The following is a 14493-nucleotide window of genomic DNA, read 5'->3' on the forward strand; positions in this document are numbered from 1 at the left end:
AGTTTTACAAACGCAGTCTTCTTCAGCTCTGTTTATGTAGCTTTTATGAAACTGATTTTCCATAGTACAAGTAGAATTTAATTTTTCTTTGCTCTCCAGTATAAATGCAATAATTTGCAGGCTTTTTACTGAAACTCTCACAATGCAACACTCAATGCTCAGAGCTTCATATATCAACAGCTCTGAAAATATCTTCTTTTTTAAAGTAATGTAGGACAGGATCTCTCACTCTCTGTGTCTCAAAAAAACCCAACTAAACTGGCAATCACCACTAAACAAATGAAAGTAGTTTATGGCTTTTTTATCAGCTGCATTTCTTTCATTTATGTATTGATCCCATTGTTTATTGGTAATGCTTTTAGGTCACTGTTTTAGCATGTCTGCCTCACACTCCATTTAAACAGTTTAACAGATAGTGGGGTCTGGTAAGGAAGTTGGGGGGAAGCAGACAACTCCACAGGAAGAGTCTTTTTGTCTTTTCTCCACTGTAAAAGATAGCAAGGCAGTGTGAAACTTTCTTTGCGGGAAAGACAAAACTGAGAGCCATGCTAGGCTCAGTGAGAGACTCTGCTCACCCTCTGCCCCAGCGATGGCAGTCCCTCACCAAGCTCGATTTCTGTTCTTTGTCTTGATTAAAGAATGTTAGCTACCGCTCATCGCTTGTCTGCAGGCTTTATTAAATGGAAAACTTCCACAACAACCTCTAAACAGTGGTTTATGGCTTTTTGTCACCTGCAACACCATGTAACACTTGGATGTTAGATTCTTTTACCAGTCAGTGTTGTTAGCCCCAACCCCCAGGCTCCAGGTGTCTGAGCTCTAACCCTGGCTGCCAAATGTCCCCCTGAGGCCTTTGTGCCTTTTACCACCAGACTAAGTTTGTAGTCCTATCTACTAATATTATTTTATTTTTTTATTATAGCACAAGGTTCAGTTAGGTTACTACTTTGACTTCCTCAATTTGCGCACATTTCTGACCCGATACTTTATCAAGCTTTTACTCGAGTGTTTTTGACACTAGCAGCTGTACTTCTACTTAAGTGAAAATTGCCTGCAATTTTGCCACCTCAGTTGCCACTTTTCTGGAGTTTGTACACTTTTTATATTGAAACGGTCAACGTTTTACGTGTTATCCTTGATCACAGTTCTAAACAAGTTAACTTTCTTCACTTCAAAGTAACCCAAAAAAGAAACTATATGTCCAGTTCTCTTTACTCCAAACCTGGTTTAAGGCTATGCTGTTGTTGTGATATGGCCATACAAATAATATTAAGTTTAATTAATCTTTTAAAAAAATGGCTGCTTCATGGCTACCTGTTCAGAGAATTTGCAGACTTTTATGGAAACTGTCACAATGTAACACTCTCACTGTCAAAACAGGGTTGATCCATGTTTCTATGAACACTGATTAATATATCAACAGCTCTGAAAATCCTTTTTTTTTTTTAAGTAAAGCAGAACAGGATCTCTGTATCTCTAAAAATCCCAACAAAACTGGCAATCACCTCTAAACAAATGGAAGTAGTTTATGGATCTTTATCACCTGCAACACCATGTAACACCTAGATGTTAGACTCTTTTACCATCACATTTGCAAGGGTTTATGTGTTATCCTTGATCACAGTTCTAAATAAGTTAACTTTCTTGACATAAAAGTAGCCCAAAGAAGACAAATATATGTCCAGTTCTTTTTTACTCCAAACCTACTGATCGGAAAACATTATGTGATGCTGGAAGTTTTCATCCTATCCATCTGCAAAACAAGTTTACCTGTAAGCCAACACATTAGACGTAAGCAAATTTGTGAAATTCCTGAACAATGTGCTTTGTGAAGTAGCAGTAGTACTAGAACTAGTACTAGTAGTCCTAGTATTCTGCAGCAACCAGGCTTCAAGAGTGATCACTCTTCTGGCTTTCAAATGGTGAAAACATGTCACAGTCTTAACCGCAAATCAGAAATGTTGGTAAATTTAAAAAGGAATTTAAACGTCAGCTTTGACATAGACACAGACTTTATTAATGCCACACTCAGGAAATTCACATGTTACACATGATTTAGCTCACCTGCTAAATCCCCAGAGCAATAACCACATCAGCATCAAATCAAATCAAATCAAATCACTTTTTATTGTCACATCACATGTGCAGGCACACTGGCACAGCACATGCGAGTGAAATTCTTGTGTGCGAGCCCCACAAGCAACAGAGATGTGCAAACACAACAACACAAACGAGCAAAATACAAGAATGGCCAACCTGAAACTAATAAATATATGTACAATATATAATAGTGTATGCATTTCTGGATGCATCATTAGCCTGAGTGTTGATCCTCCAGGTGTGTGAGTGTGTGTGTGTGTGTGTGTGTGTGTGTGTGTGTGTGTGTGTGTGTGTGTGTGTGATCAGAGGTGAAGCTGCTTTCTGCAAAGTCTCATCAACAACCAAGAAGAGTCTAAAAGCACTAAATATGAAACAGACCATTTACCATACCCAACACTGAGCTCCTGCACAGTCAGATGGAGTGAAACATAATGTCCCAGTGGTGTTCTGTTGGATTTAGCAGGTGAGCGTTGTTGCCAGTCAAAACCTTTTTGGAAACTCTTTACAAGAATCAATGTAATTATTTGTTTTACTTGAATCAAATGTATTGGTTTATATACCTGAAATAAAACTTTTCTTTGGAAACCCGTTACATCAAATAAAACTTTCTTGGAAAAGCATTGCAAGAATCAATCGAGTTATTTGTTTTACCCCATTCAAATCTATTGGTTTCATTACATCAAATTAAATAATTTTGGAAACCCGTTACATCAAATAAAACTTTCTTGGAAAAACTTTACAAGAATCAATGTAATTATTTGTTTTACTTGAATCAAATGTAATGGTTTATATACCTGAAATAAAACTTTTTTGGAAACCCTGTACATGAAGTAAAAGGTTTTTGATCTTGTAAGTTCTGGCTTTAATATTTTCAGCTGATAAAGTGAACTTCATACAAACTCTGTGTTAGAAAAAGGGGATAGTTTACTACATGCTATAAAAACACAATCCTTAATCTTTTATTTTGCAACTTTATCTTTCTGTTCTGGTTTTTAGAGTGATTGTTTTATTGACTCGTACTTTGGGAATCACCCTGTTGTGAGAAAAGGATAAGCTGGGAGAGAATACAGCATTATACAAGCAGAGTGTTTTAGCTGTATCCGTAGATCTAAGACATAAACCTGTTGTTAAAAAAGAATAGTTAACTGAAGTGCAGATTTAATTTTAAATTATTTCACGAACTGTCCAGGAATTACAGAGAGCTTTATACTGATATGGTAAAATTCTCTGAGTGTATTGGTTGTATATGACAAGTATTTGTAAATCATTAGTAGTTACTCTTGCATAGGTGTTTTGCTTGTTTTAAATTTGTGCACTATTTATTTTTATTTTTTGTATTTTGTAATGAATCTCTAATTCACTTTTTCTTGTTGGCCTTGTTGTGTGTACCTCACAAGTCAAATTATACATTGTGATGGAGCAGTCACAATACACCCGCACGAGACACAGTTTGATTTTTCTAACACAGAGTTTGTATGAAGTTCACTTTATCAGCTGAAAATATTAAAGCCAGAACTTACAAGATCAAAAACCTTTTACTTCATGTACAGGGTTTCCAAAAAAGTTTTATTTCAGGTATATAAACCATTACATTTGATTCAAGTAAAACAAATAATTACATTGATTCTTGTAAAGTTTTTCCAAGAAAGTTTTATTTGATGTAACGGGGTTTCCAAAATTATTTAATTTGATGTAATGAAACCAATAGATTTGAATGGGGTAAAACAAATAACTCGATTGATTCTTGCAATGCTTTTCCAAGAAAGTTTTATTTGATGTAACGGGTTTCCAAAAAAAAGTTTTATTTCAGGTATATAAACCAATACATTTGATTCAAGTAAAACAAATAATTACATTGATTCTTGTAAAGAGTTTCCAAAAAGGTTTTGACTGGCAACAACGCTCACCTGCTAAATCCAACAGAACACCACTGGGACATTATGTTTCACTCCATCTGACTGTGCAGGAGCTCAGTGTTGGGTATGGTAAATGGTCTGTTTCATATTTAGTGCTTTTAGACTCTTCCTGGTTGTTGATGAGACTTTGCAGAAAGCAGCTTCACCTCTGATCACACACACACACACACACACACACACACACACACACACACACACACACACACACACACACACACACACTCAACTCCACTCACACACCTGGAGGATCAACACTCAGGCTAATGATGCTGATGTGGTTATTGCTCTGGGGATTTAGCAGGTGAGCTAAATCATGTGTAACATGTGAATTTCCTGAGTGTGGCATTAATAAAGTCTGTGTCTATGTCAAAGCTGACGTTTAAATTCCTTTTTAAATTTACCAACATTTCTGATTTGCGGTTAAGACTGTGACACTTTTTCACCATTTGAAAGCCAGAAGAGTGATCACTCTTGAAGCCTGGTTGCTGCAGAATACTAGGACTACTAGTACTAGTTCTAGTACTACTGCTACTTCACAAAGCACATTGTTCAGGAATTTCACAAATTTGCTTACGTCTAATGTGTTGGCTTACAGGTAAACTTGTTTTGCAGATGGATAGGATGAAAACTTCCAGCATCACATAATGTTTTCCGATCAGTAGGTTTGGAGTAAAAAAGAACTGGACATATATTTGTCTTCTTTGGGCTACTTTTATGTCAAGAAAGTTAACTTATTTAGAACTGTGATCAAGGATAACACATAAACCCTTGCAAATGTGATGGTAAAAGAGTCTAACATCTAGGTGTTACATGGTGTTGCAGGTGATAAAGATCCATAAACTACTTCCATTTGTTTAGAGGTGATTGCCAGTTTTGTTGGGATTTTTAGAGATACAGAGATCCTGTTCTGCTTTACTTAAAAAAAAAAAAAGGATTTTCAGAGCTGTTGATATATTAATCAGTGTTCATAGAAACATGGATCAACCCTGTTTTGACAGTGAGAGTGTTACATTGTGACAGTTTCCATAAAAGTCTGCAAATTCTCTGAACAAGTAGCCATGAAGCAGCCATTTTTTTAAAAGATTAATTAAACTTAATATTATTTGTATGGCCATATCACAACAACAGCATAGCCTTAAACCAGGTTTGGAGTAAAGAGAACTGGACATATAGTTTCTTTTTTGGGTTACTTTGAAGTGAAGAAAGTTAACTTGTTTAGAACTGTGATCAAGGATAACACGTAAAACGTTGAACGTTTCAATATAAAAAGTGTACAAACTCCAGAAAAGTGGCAACTGAGGTGGCAAAATTGCAGGCAATTTTCACTTAAGTAGAAGTACAGCTGCTAGTGTCAAAAACACTCGAGTAAAAGCTTGATAAAGTATCGGGTCAGAAATGTGCGCAAATTGAGGAAGTCAAAGTAGTAACCTAACTGAAACTTGTGCTATAATAAAAAAATAAAATAATATTAGTAGATAGGACTACAAACTTAGTCTGGTGGTAAAAGGCACAAAGGCCTCAGGGGGACATTTGGCAGCCAGGGTTAGAGCTCAGACACCTGGAGCCTGGGGGTTGGGGCTAACAACACTGACTGGTAAAAGAATCTAACATCCAAGTGTTACATGGTGTTGCAGGTGACAAAAAGCCATAAACCACTGTTTAGAGGTTGTTGTGGAAGTTTTCTGTTTAATAAAGCCTGCAGACAAGCGATGAGCGGTAGCTAACATTCTTTAATCAAGACAAAGAACAGAAATCGAGCTTGGTGAGGGACTGCCATCGCTGGGGCAGAGGGTGAGCAGAGTCTCTCACTGAGCCTAGCATGGCTCTCAGTTTTGTCTTTCCCGCAAAGAAAGTTTCACACTGCCTTGCTATCTTTTACAGTGGAGAAAAGACAAAAAGACTCTTCCTGTGGAGTTGTCTGCTTCCCCCCAACTTCCTTACCAGACCCCACTATCTGTTAAACTGTTTAAATGGAGTGTGAGGCAGACATGCTAAAACAGTGACCTAAAAGCATTACCAATAAACAATGGGATCAATACATAAATGAAAGAAATGCAGCTGATAAAAAAGCCATAAACTACTTTCATTTGTTTAGTGGTGATTGCCAGTTTAGTTGGGTTTTTTTGAGACACAGAGAGTGAGAGATCCTGTCCTACATTACTTTAAAAAAGAAGATATTTTCAGAGCTGTTGATATATGAAGCTCTGAGCATTGAGTGTTGCATTGTGAGAGTTTCAGTAAAAAGCCTGCAAATTATTGCATTTATACTGGAGAGCAAAGAAAAATTAAATTCTACTTGTACTATGGAAAATCAGTTTCATAAAAGCTACATAAACAGAGCTGAAGAAGACTGCGTTTGTAAAACTAGCGGTAACGTGTGAGAATTATAAGTTATAAGACTGTTTCTGCTATCGATACAATTTGTGTTGTTAATCCTAAATGATTCACGGTGACAACATCATAAGAACAAGGTCATTTTACTCCACACACACACATTTGGAAAATCACATAGTTTGACCATAAAAATTCCCAGAATAATTAGTATTTGAGATTGCTGAAGCAACATCACTAAAGAAAAATATCCTTGCATGTCACTTTCGTTTAAAAATATAAAAAATGTGAAGTTTTTTTTTTTGTAAAACATAAAAACAACAAAACTTAAGACCTTAAGAATCTCCTTATGAATTTTGTGAATATCTAGATCATTGGTGTTTGGATTTGAGGGTCAACAGGGCGAACACTGAGGCTGGGTATTAGAAATACAACATGGCAACATGAGACATGTTAACTCTGAGAACACTAACATCTAGATTAAGGTGTGAGAGGTAAATACATAACAGAAGCTAAAAAGGAGTTGCTTGTCTCTAGATTATTTTCAATTTATTTTAACTAAACTGATTTGAACACGTTTAATGCATTATACAAAAAAAGGTTCATGATATAGTTCACATGATCTAAGCAAGAGTGACTCGGAATCTCAAATGTTAAAGTACACTTACTGATTGTACTTTTACTACATGAGCTAATGTAGATGCTCTAAAAGCACGCTGGCTGAAAAAGAACCACACGTTTGGAGAAACTGTGCTGTAACTTCTCATACTGTGAAGTTTTCTGACAAAAGTGAATTGAATACTTATGCTGTACAGTTTACTAAGGGGTCCTTTGCTGGGCCATGTGCAATTACACAAAAGAACAAGTTAAATTTCACCATAACACTGACTGGAGAAAAGCCAAATTGGGATTCTAATTGAGATTACAACTGAAATCAGTGCTGTGATAGTTAGTTTAAGATCACAACCTGATTTAAAACACAGTCTAACATCAACATTCTTGCCCCTGAAAATAGGTCAGGATGGCCGAAAAATGTACTTTAAAAATGAGATTTTCTTTTTGTTTCATTGGAACAGTAAAGTACCATTACAAAGAAATGAGTACACCTTTGTAGATATCACTGATATGGAGTTTTTCATGTTTTACATACAGACTTTCTCATTTAAACCATGGTGACTTAAAAGTTTAGCAGCAAGACACTTGTTTCCTTTGTTCCATCAAACATTTCTTTCAGCCATCTGTGTTTATCAGAGCGATATGTGACTAATTTTTATTGAATCACCAGAAAGTACACAAATACAAGATTAAATATTTTATTTATTTATCAAAGATACATAATTACACATTGATACAATGAATAAGGTGTCTATAAAAATTACACATGGTGTAAGAAAAACATAACATACAAATAAGTGTTTTAAGATAATCTGACATACTTTAAAAGCATAAGAATAAAAGTTTTTTTTTTTTTTTAAAAATCATGTTCTTTGATGATCACATTACATGTATCACATTTTTTAAAGCATAACGTAGGGTGTTCACAAAAACAGTTTTATGATTACTTTTTCCACAGTGCTTGTATGCCTCTTGCAAAACTATGTACTTATCACCATATGACATAATAACTCACGATTATGCAAGACCAGCCATGAAATGTCCGTCGCTTCATTACAATCATTTGTCCCCGCTGCTGCCCTCAGACCCAGTCTGTGGGGTAAAATTGCTTTTTTGGTGGTTCATAAAAAATATCTCAAAAAGCGATGTTAGTGAGGGGACCAGAAACACTGGGTTGCAGAGCAGTTGGTAAGGACTTGTATATTTCTGGAGAGTCTGCAAAAGCTGTCTTGCTCGTGCTCCTGATTGGATATGTGGAGCCCGGCTCTGATATCTCACTGGTGGCAGCTAAAGGTAGGCATGCCTTGGAGGCGGAGTTGGTCTCGGGCGCAATCTTTCAAACGAGCCTCACGGCATTTCAGGCAACCTCAGGCCGGAAACAACATCCGGTCACTCGCGGTCAAAATCCACGCAGAGCTGGTGTTTCGCAGGGATCAGGTTAACACATCTGGGTCTAAAAATATAAAGAAAAACAAAAAGAGTTTTAAAACACGCAAACTAGCAAAATATCAAAGGAGCATAACATAACAATAACAAGATGATATGAGATACCCGATGAGGCCATGATAGGTGATGTAGACATGTAATGTATAAACCTTTACGGGAGGTAAAAGTGGAGCTTATATATATTTTAAAGTGTATTGTACGTGGGATAGGCTCCAGCGCACCGCGCGAGCCTGAGAAAAGGATAAGTGGAGGCGAATGGATGGATGGATGGTGTATTGTACCTGTTACAAACCATTGTGATATTTATTTATTTTTTTAAATGAAAGGATTGACAGAGTGGTAAAAAGGAAAATGCAAAAATGTAGTTAGAGAGGAAGATTAACACTTACCGAATGATATGCGGATAAGGAAAGAGACGCAAGTTGCTGTTGAAATCGGCCGCTCCCTATGCGAACTCGCAAGCAGTCTGAGCGGCGCCAGTTGTTGATACGTCTGAAGTCAGATGTCTTCTGGGGGTTCGAAGATAGTCTTAACATCAGCGGGAGATCGTAAAATCAGACCTGGAGCGGATTGGCTAACCGGGGTGCGAAGGGAGCGGTGCAAGGGTTATGTGATTGGCAGCGGGGCGCAGTGAGGCGGAGTTGGTCTAAGGGGGGAATTTTCAAACGAGGTAAGCAGCGCATTAGGGAGCAGAGCGGGGAGCGAACAAGCAGGAAAAAATTGTGCTCTGCAAGAAGTTGTGGATCGGAGATTAAGAGCGAGGTAGAACTTAGAGTGTGCGTTGAATTTTAGAGCTTGCTAGTAAGAGGGAAGTTTTTGAAGGAAAAAAGAATAAGGATTTTCCCTGTTATCGAATATAAGGTTTTTGGGAATAGAGGGGTAGCTAACAAGTTATTCTAGGGGTTTTGGAGAAATCGCGGAGAAATTTTTAAAAGGAGTTTTGGCTTTGTTTGGCTGAGCATGAAGGGAGCCGCGGGGCGCTGAATTTGAGAAAAAAGACTAAGGATTTTTTCAGGATTTTCCCTGTTATCGAATATAAGGTTTTGGGAATAGAGGGGGTACCCTAACAAGTTATTGTAGGGTTTTGGAGAAATCGCGGAGGGTTTTTTAAGGAGTTTTCCCTGCTTATGTATCTAAGGAGGGTTAGGGGATCGCGAGTTTTTTCTGAGTATGAGTTTTATTCTAAATCTACAAATGCATATAAATCGAAATAAAGTTTTCCCCCAAGGCATGCAGCATGTGTTTGTGGCCATACTGAACGTTACAAAAGCACAAGTTTAACTAAACAATTTTAATATGGTTTAATACATTTTTAAACACATGAGCACGGAGCCCGAGAGAGCACGGTCCGGAGACACGGGCGCGCCCCCGCGCGCCCAGACACACAGCCTCGGGCGCGCGCGGGCGCGCGCACACACACACACACACACTGACCCGCCACCAGATGGCGTTTTTTGAGCATAAAAAAATAAATACATTTTTTAATTGCTTAAAGAAATAAAAGAATGCTATTTTGATATATAAGAAACTTTCTAAATAATCAATTATATTTTTATGAATATCATATTTTTATGAATATCATATTTTTATGAATATCATATTTTTATTATTTAATTACTTCCTACTTCCGGACTTCCGGAGCTCATGAATAATTTAATTAGGGGATAATTTAATTAGGGGTCATAAATCAATTAAGGGGGTCATAAATCACTGCGTTTGACGAAAGGGGTATAATATCACTCTCTGTTAGATGGCTATAAGTTGTGAATGCGGAACCAACTATTTAACTTGCTCCTAAAGCTCTTCACTCAGAGTTGCGTGATGATCTGACAGTAAATAATGTTGTGTGTCCTTCTACACATTATACTGGTCAGCTGCTACCAAATGGTTTCAGTTGTATGTGGTGAAATAGTTTATAATAACAGAGCTTTTCACTGGATAACTCCTCCGCTCCACCTAAAAAATCAATACTCAGGTGTGAACCCAGAACATAAAACATTTAAAAGCACTGTACAGGGAGTGCAGAATTATTAGGCAAATGAGTATTTTGTCCACATCATCCTCTTCATGCATGTTGTCTTACTCCAAGCTGTATAGGCTCGAAAGCCTACTACCAATTAAGCATATTAGGTGATGTGCATCTCTGTAATGAGAAGGGGTGTGGTCTAATGACATCAACACCCTATATCAGGTGTGCATAATTATTAGGCAACGTCCTTTCCTTTGGCAAAATGGGTCAAAAGAAGGACTTGACAGGCTCAGAAAAGTCAAAAACAGTGAGATATCTTGCAGAGGGATGCAGCAGTCTCAAAATTGCAAAGCTTCTGAAGCGTGATCATCGAACAATCAAGCGTTTCATTCAAAATAGTCAACAGGGTCGCAAGAAGCGTGTGGAAAAACCAAGGCGCAAAATAACTGCCCATGAACTGAGAAAAGTCAAGCGTGCAGCTGCCAAGATGCCACTTGCCACCAGTTTGGCCATATTTCAGAGCTGCAACATCACTGGAGTGCCCAAAAGCACAAGGTGTGCAATACTCAGAGACATGGCCAAGGTAAGAAAGGCTGAAAGACGACCACCACTGAACAAGACACACAAGCTGAAACGTCAAGACTGGGCCAAGAAATATCTCAAGACTGGTTTTTCTAAGGTTTTATGAACTGATGAAATGAGAGTGAGTCTTGATGGGCCAGATGGATGGGCCCGTGGCTGGATTGGTGAAGGGCAGAGAGCTCCAGTCCGACTCAGATGCCAGCAAGGTGGAGGTGGAGTACTGGTTTGGGCTGGTAACATCAAAGATGAGCTTGTGGGGCCTTTTCGGGTTGAGGATGGAGTCAAGCTCAACTCCCAGTCCTACTGCCAGTTTCTGGAAGACACCTTCTTCAAGCAGTGGTACAGAAAGAAGTCTGCATCCTTCAAGAAAAACATGATTTTCATGCAGGACAATGCTCCATCACACGCGTCCAAGTACTCCACAGCGTGGCTGGCAAGAAGGGGTATAAAAGAAGAAAAACTAATGACATGGCCACCTTGTTCACCTGATCTGAACCCCATTGAGAACCTGTGGTCCATCATCAAATGTGAGATTTACAAGGAGGGAAAACAGTACACCTCTCTGAACAGTGTCTGGGAGGCTGTGGTTGCTGCTGCACGCAATGTTGATGGTGAACAGATCAAAACACTGACAGAATCCATGGATGGCAGGCTTTTGAGTGTCCTTGCAAAGAAAGGTGGCTATATTGGTCGCTGATTTGTTTTTGTTTTGTTTTTGAATGTCAGAAATGTATATTTGTGAATGTGGAGATGTTATATTGGTTTCACTGGTAAAAATAAATAATTGAAATGGGTATATATTTGTTTTTTTGTTAAGTTGCCTAATAATTATGCACAGTAATAGTCACCTGCACACACAGATATCCCCCTAAAATAGCTAAAACTAAAAACAAACTAAAAACTACTTCCAAAAACATTCGGCTTTGATATTAATGAGTTTTTTGGGTTCATTGAGAACATGGTTGTTGTTCAATAATAACATTATTCCTCAAAAATACAACTTGCCTAATAATTCTGCACTCCCTGTATACTGTAACCATCCGTATTAAAAAGCTGCACGGTATGTTCTAATGTTTAATTATATTTTTTGTATTATACTTCATATCTTTCTTTAGAGGTTTAAGTCTGAGTCAGGTTCTTAAAAGTTATTTTATCATAAGCAAGTTTCAAAAAATACATTTAAATACTAAACATCTCTGTACAGTAGTAAATTATTTTACACTTGTGCTTGGGTGTTGTGGTTTGTATCACTGTGGGGTGATGCACGCAGTAATAAACAGTTGTGTGTCCTCAGGCTGCAGATTTGTCCCTTCATAGTGACCATTCCATCAGATATGTCTCTGTTGTAGCTGAACTTGTTCTTCAAAGGATTATTTTGATAAAGCCTACTACTATTTCCTCCTAATGATCAAATATCCAGTCCACTGGTTTTCCTTCACACTGTCTGATCTGACCTGTTCTATAGCCATCAGTCAAAGAATACCCAGAGACCCGGCAGGTCATGATAAAAGACTCTCCAGGCTGAGTCTGGCTGTATGACCCTATCATTTCAAACATACCTGTGGGGACAGAAATCAACAGTCATCAAACATAAACTAAATTAGGGTTGTCTTGGGCTGACATAACATCTTGTTGCCATGTCATCTTAAATTGGGCATGTGATTGGTTTACCATGATAATTTGATTCTTCCTCAGCCAATCAGCTCGTGTGATTGTTTGGCTCTCCTAGCTGCTGGTAAGCTGAAGACAGCTTCAACCATCTGTGTGTTGAAAAAAAGTAAATAGCATAACCTTCTGCTGTCATGCTCTTCATTTCAATGTACTGTCTGCTGCTGTAGTGTCTAAAAATAACTGGCATAGAAAGAAAGGAGAAAAAAAAACTTATTTTCAGTGTTTTAAAGTATAACCAATTTTCTTACTATGGAAACAATGAATAAAGAATAAACTCCCATGGATGAAATAGAATAAGTTCACTTTATTTAAAAAAAAAAATAATAAAGCATCAAAGATATTAAAAAACTCTTTGGCTTTTAGGAAGCTGATACAGCTGATAAAGAGCTGATAAAAAAAAAACATCTTATGTATAGTTTGCTTTTACTCTAATTCAAATAATCTTTAGTGTTTTTGTCGTAAAACAACTGTTTTCAAAACAAATAATGCTGTACTTCACACTGTGAGTATATCACTCTAAACTCAACACATTATTTGTTCAGTAAATGAGATGGAAACATATTTGAAGTTTAAAAGACTAATTGAATTAGTTTAAGTGATAATAACAATACAGCCATTAAGCTCTAAGTTAGTTATTTTAATTTGGAACATTATTTAGTTATTTTAAGATGAAACATATGTGATGCCATTTCTTAGAAAAATTCTTGAATGTCAACTTTTTATAGGCCTCATCTCCCTAAATCCTTTCTGAACTGGGGACATCTGTTGCTACTCTACGACTGCTACGACTGTTTTATCGGGTATTTAGGAGGTAATGTAACAAACATATGTGCAGACTGTCAGTAGAGATTCGTTTATATGTGGTGCAAAGTTGTTCTGCTATATTGCAGGTGGGGAGCCATTAAAATTAAACCTGAAGGATTTTGTACAGCTGCTTAACCAACTCCTATCACTGTGACTCTCGGGCACAATAATAAACAGCAGAATCTTCAGTCTTCAGACTGTTCATCTGCAGATACAGCTGCTCTCTGCTGTTGTCTCTGGAGATGGTAAACCGGCCTTGTACTGACTGAGAGTAGTAGCTGCTGCCCCCACCATTACTAATGCTTGCAATCCACTCCAGTCCTTTTCCAGGAGCCTGTCTGATCCAGGCCATATAGTAGCTGCTGAATGAGAGTCCAGATGTTGTACAGGTCAATCTGTGAGACTGGCCAGGTTGTTTAACTGCTGGTTCAGATTCTGTCAGAGTCTGACCATTAACACCTACAAAGATTACAAGAAAATCAATGACATGCACAACTGTAAAGCATGTAACAAAATATTTTAGACCATCAAAAAACAAAAACAAAAAAAAACAAACTCTTAACCTGCCAAGCAGAGAGTTAAAAACAGCAGTCCTGTCTTACAGTCCATCATGTTGAGATGAGTCCACTGTTCTCTGTCATCATCCCTGCAGTGAAATATAAAGAAGCTCTCTGGGTTTTTGCATTGACTCCTCCCCTAGGATGTTTGCGTCAGGACTGTGAATAAAATTCAGACACAGGTAAGTGTTAATAATGAAAGAGTGAAAAACAATATAGGCTAGTTTAAATTATAGGTTTATGTAAAATAACAAATTTGGGTTTCCCAAAATGTTTGCTTGACTTATCAAAGAGAAACAGAATGTTGTGATTAGCAGATATTTACTTTATATTGGGATACAAGGATATAACAGGAGTGTATAGTCTTTATTTTTATTAATTTATTGAGAATATGTGATATGGCCAATAATACTTTTTTATTGATCTTTTTTTGCTTGATTTTTCACAATATGTAAAAACCTAACTTCACACCATATAAAGATCCTGTATTGGATTTACATCA

Source organism: Aulonocara stuartgranti, assembly GCF_965226115.1.
Source record: "Aulonocara stuartgranti genome assembly, chromosome: 4".
Classification (NCBI taxonomy): Eukaryota; Metazoa; Chordata; class Actinopteri; order Cichliformes; family Cichlidae; genus Aulonocara; species Aulonocara stuartgranti.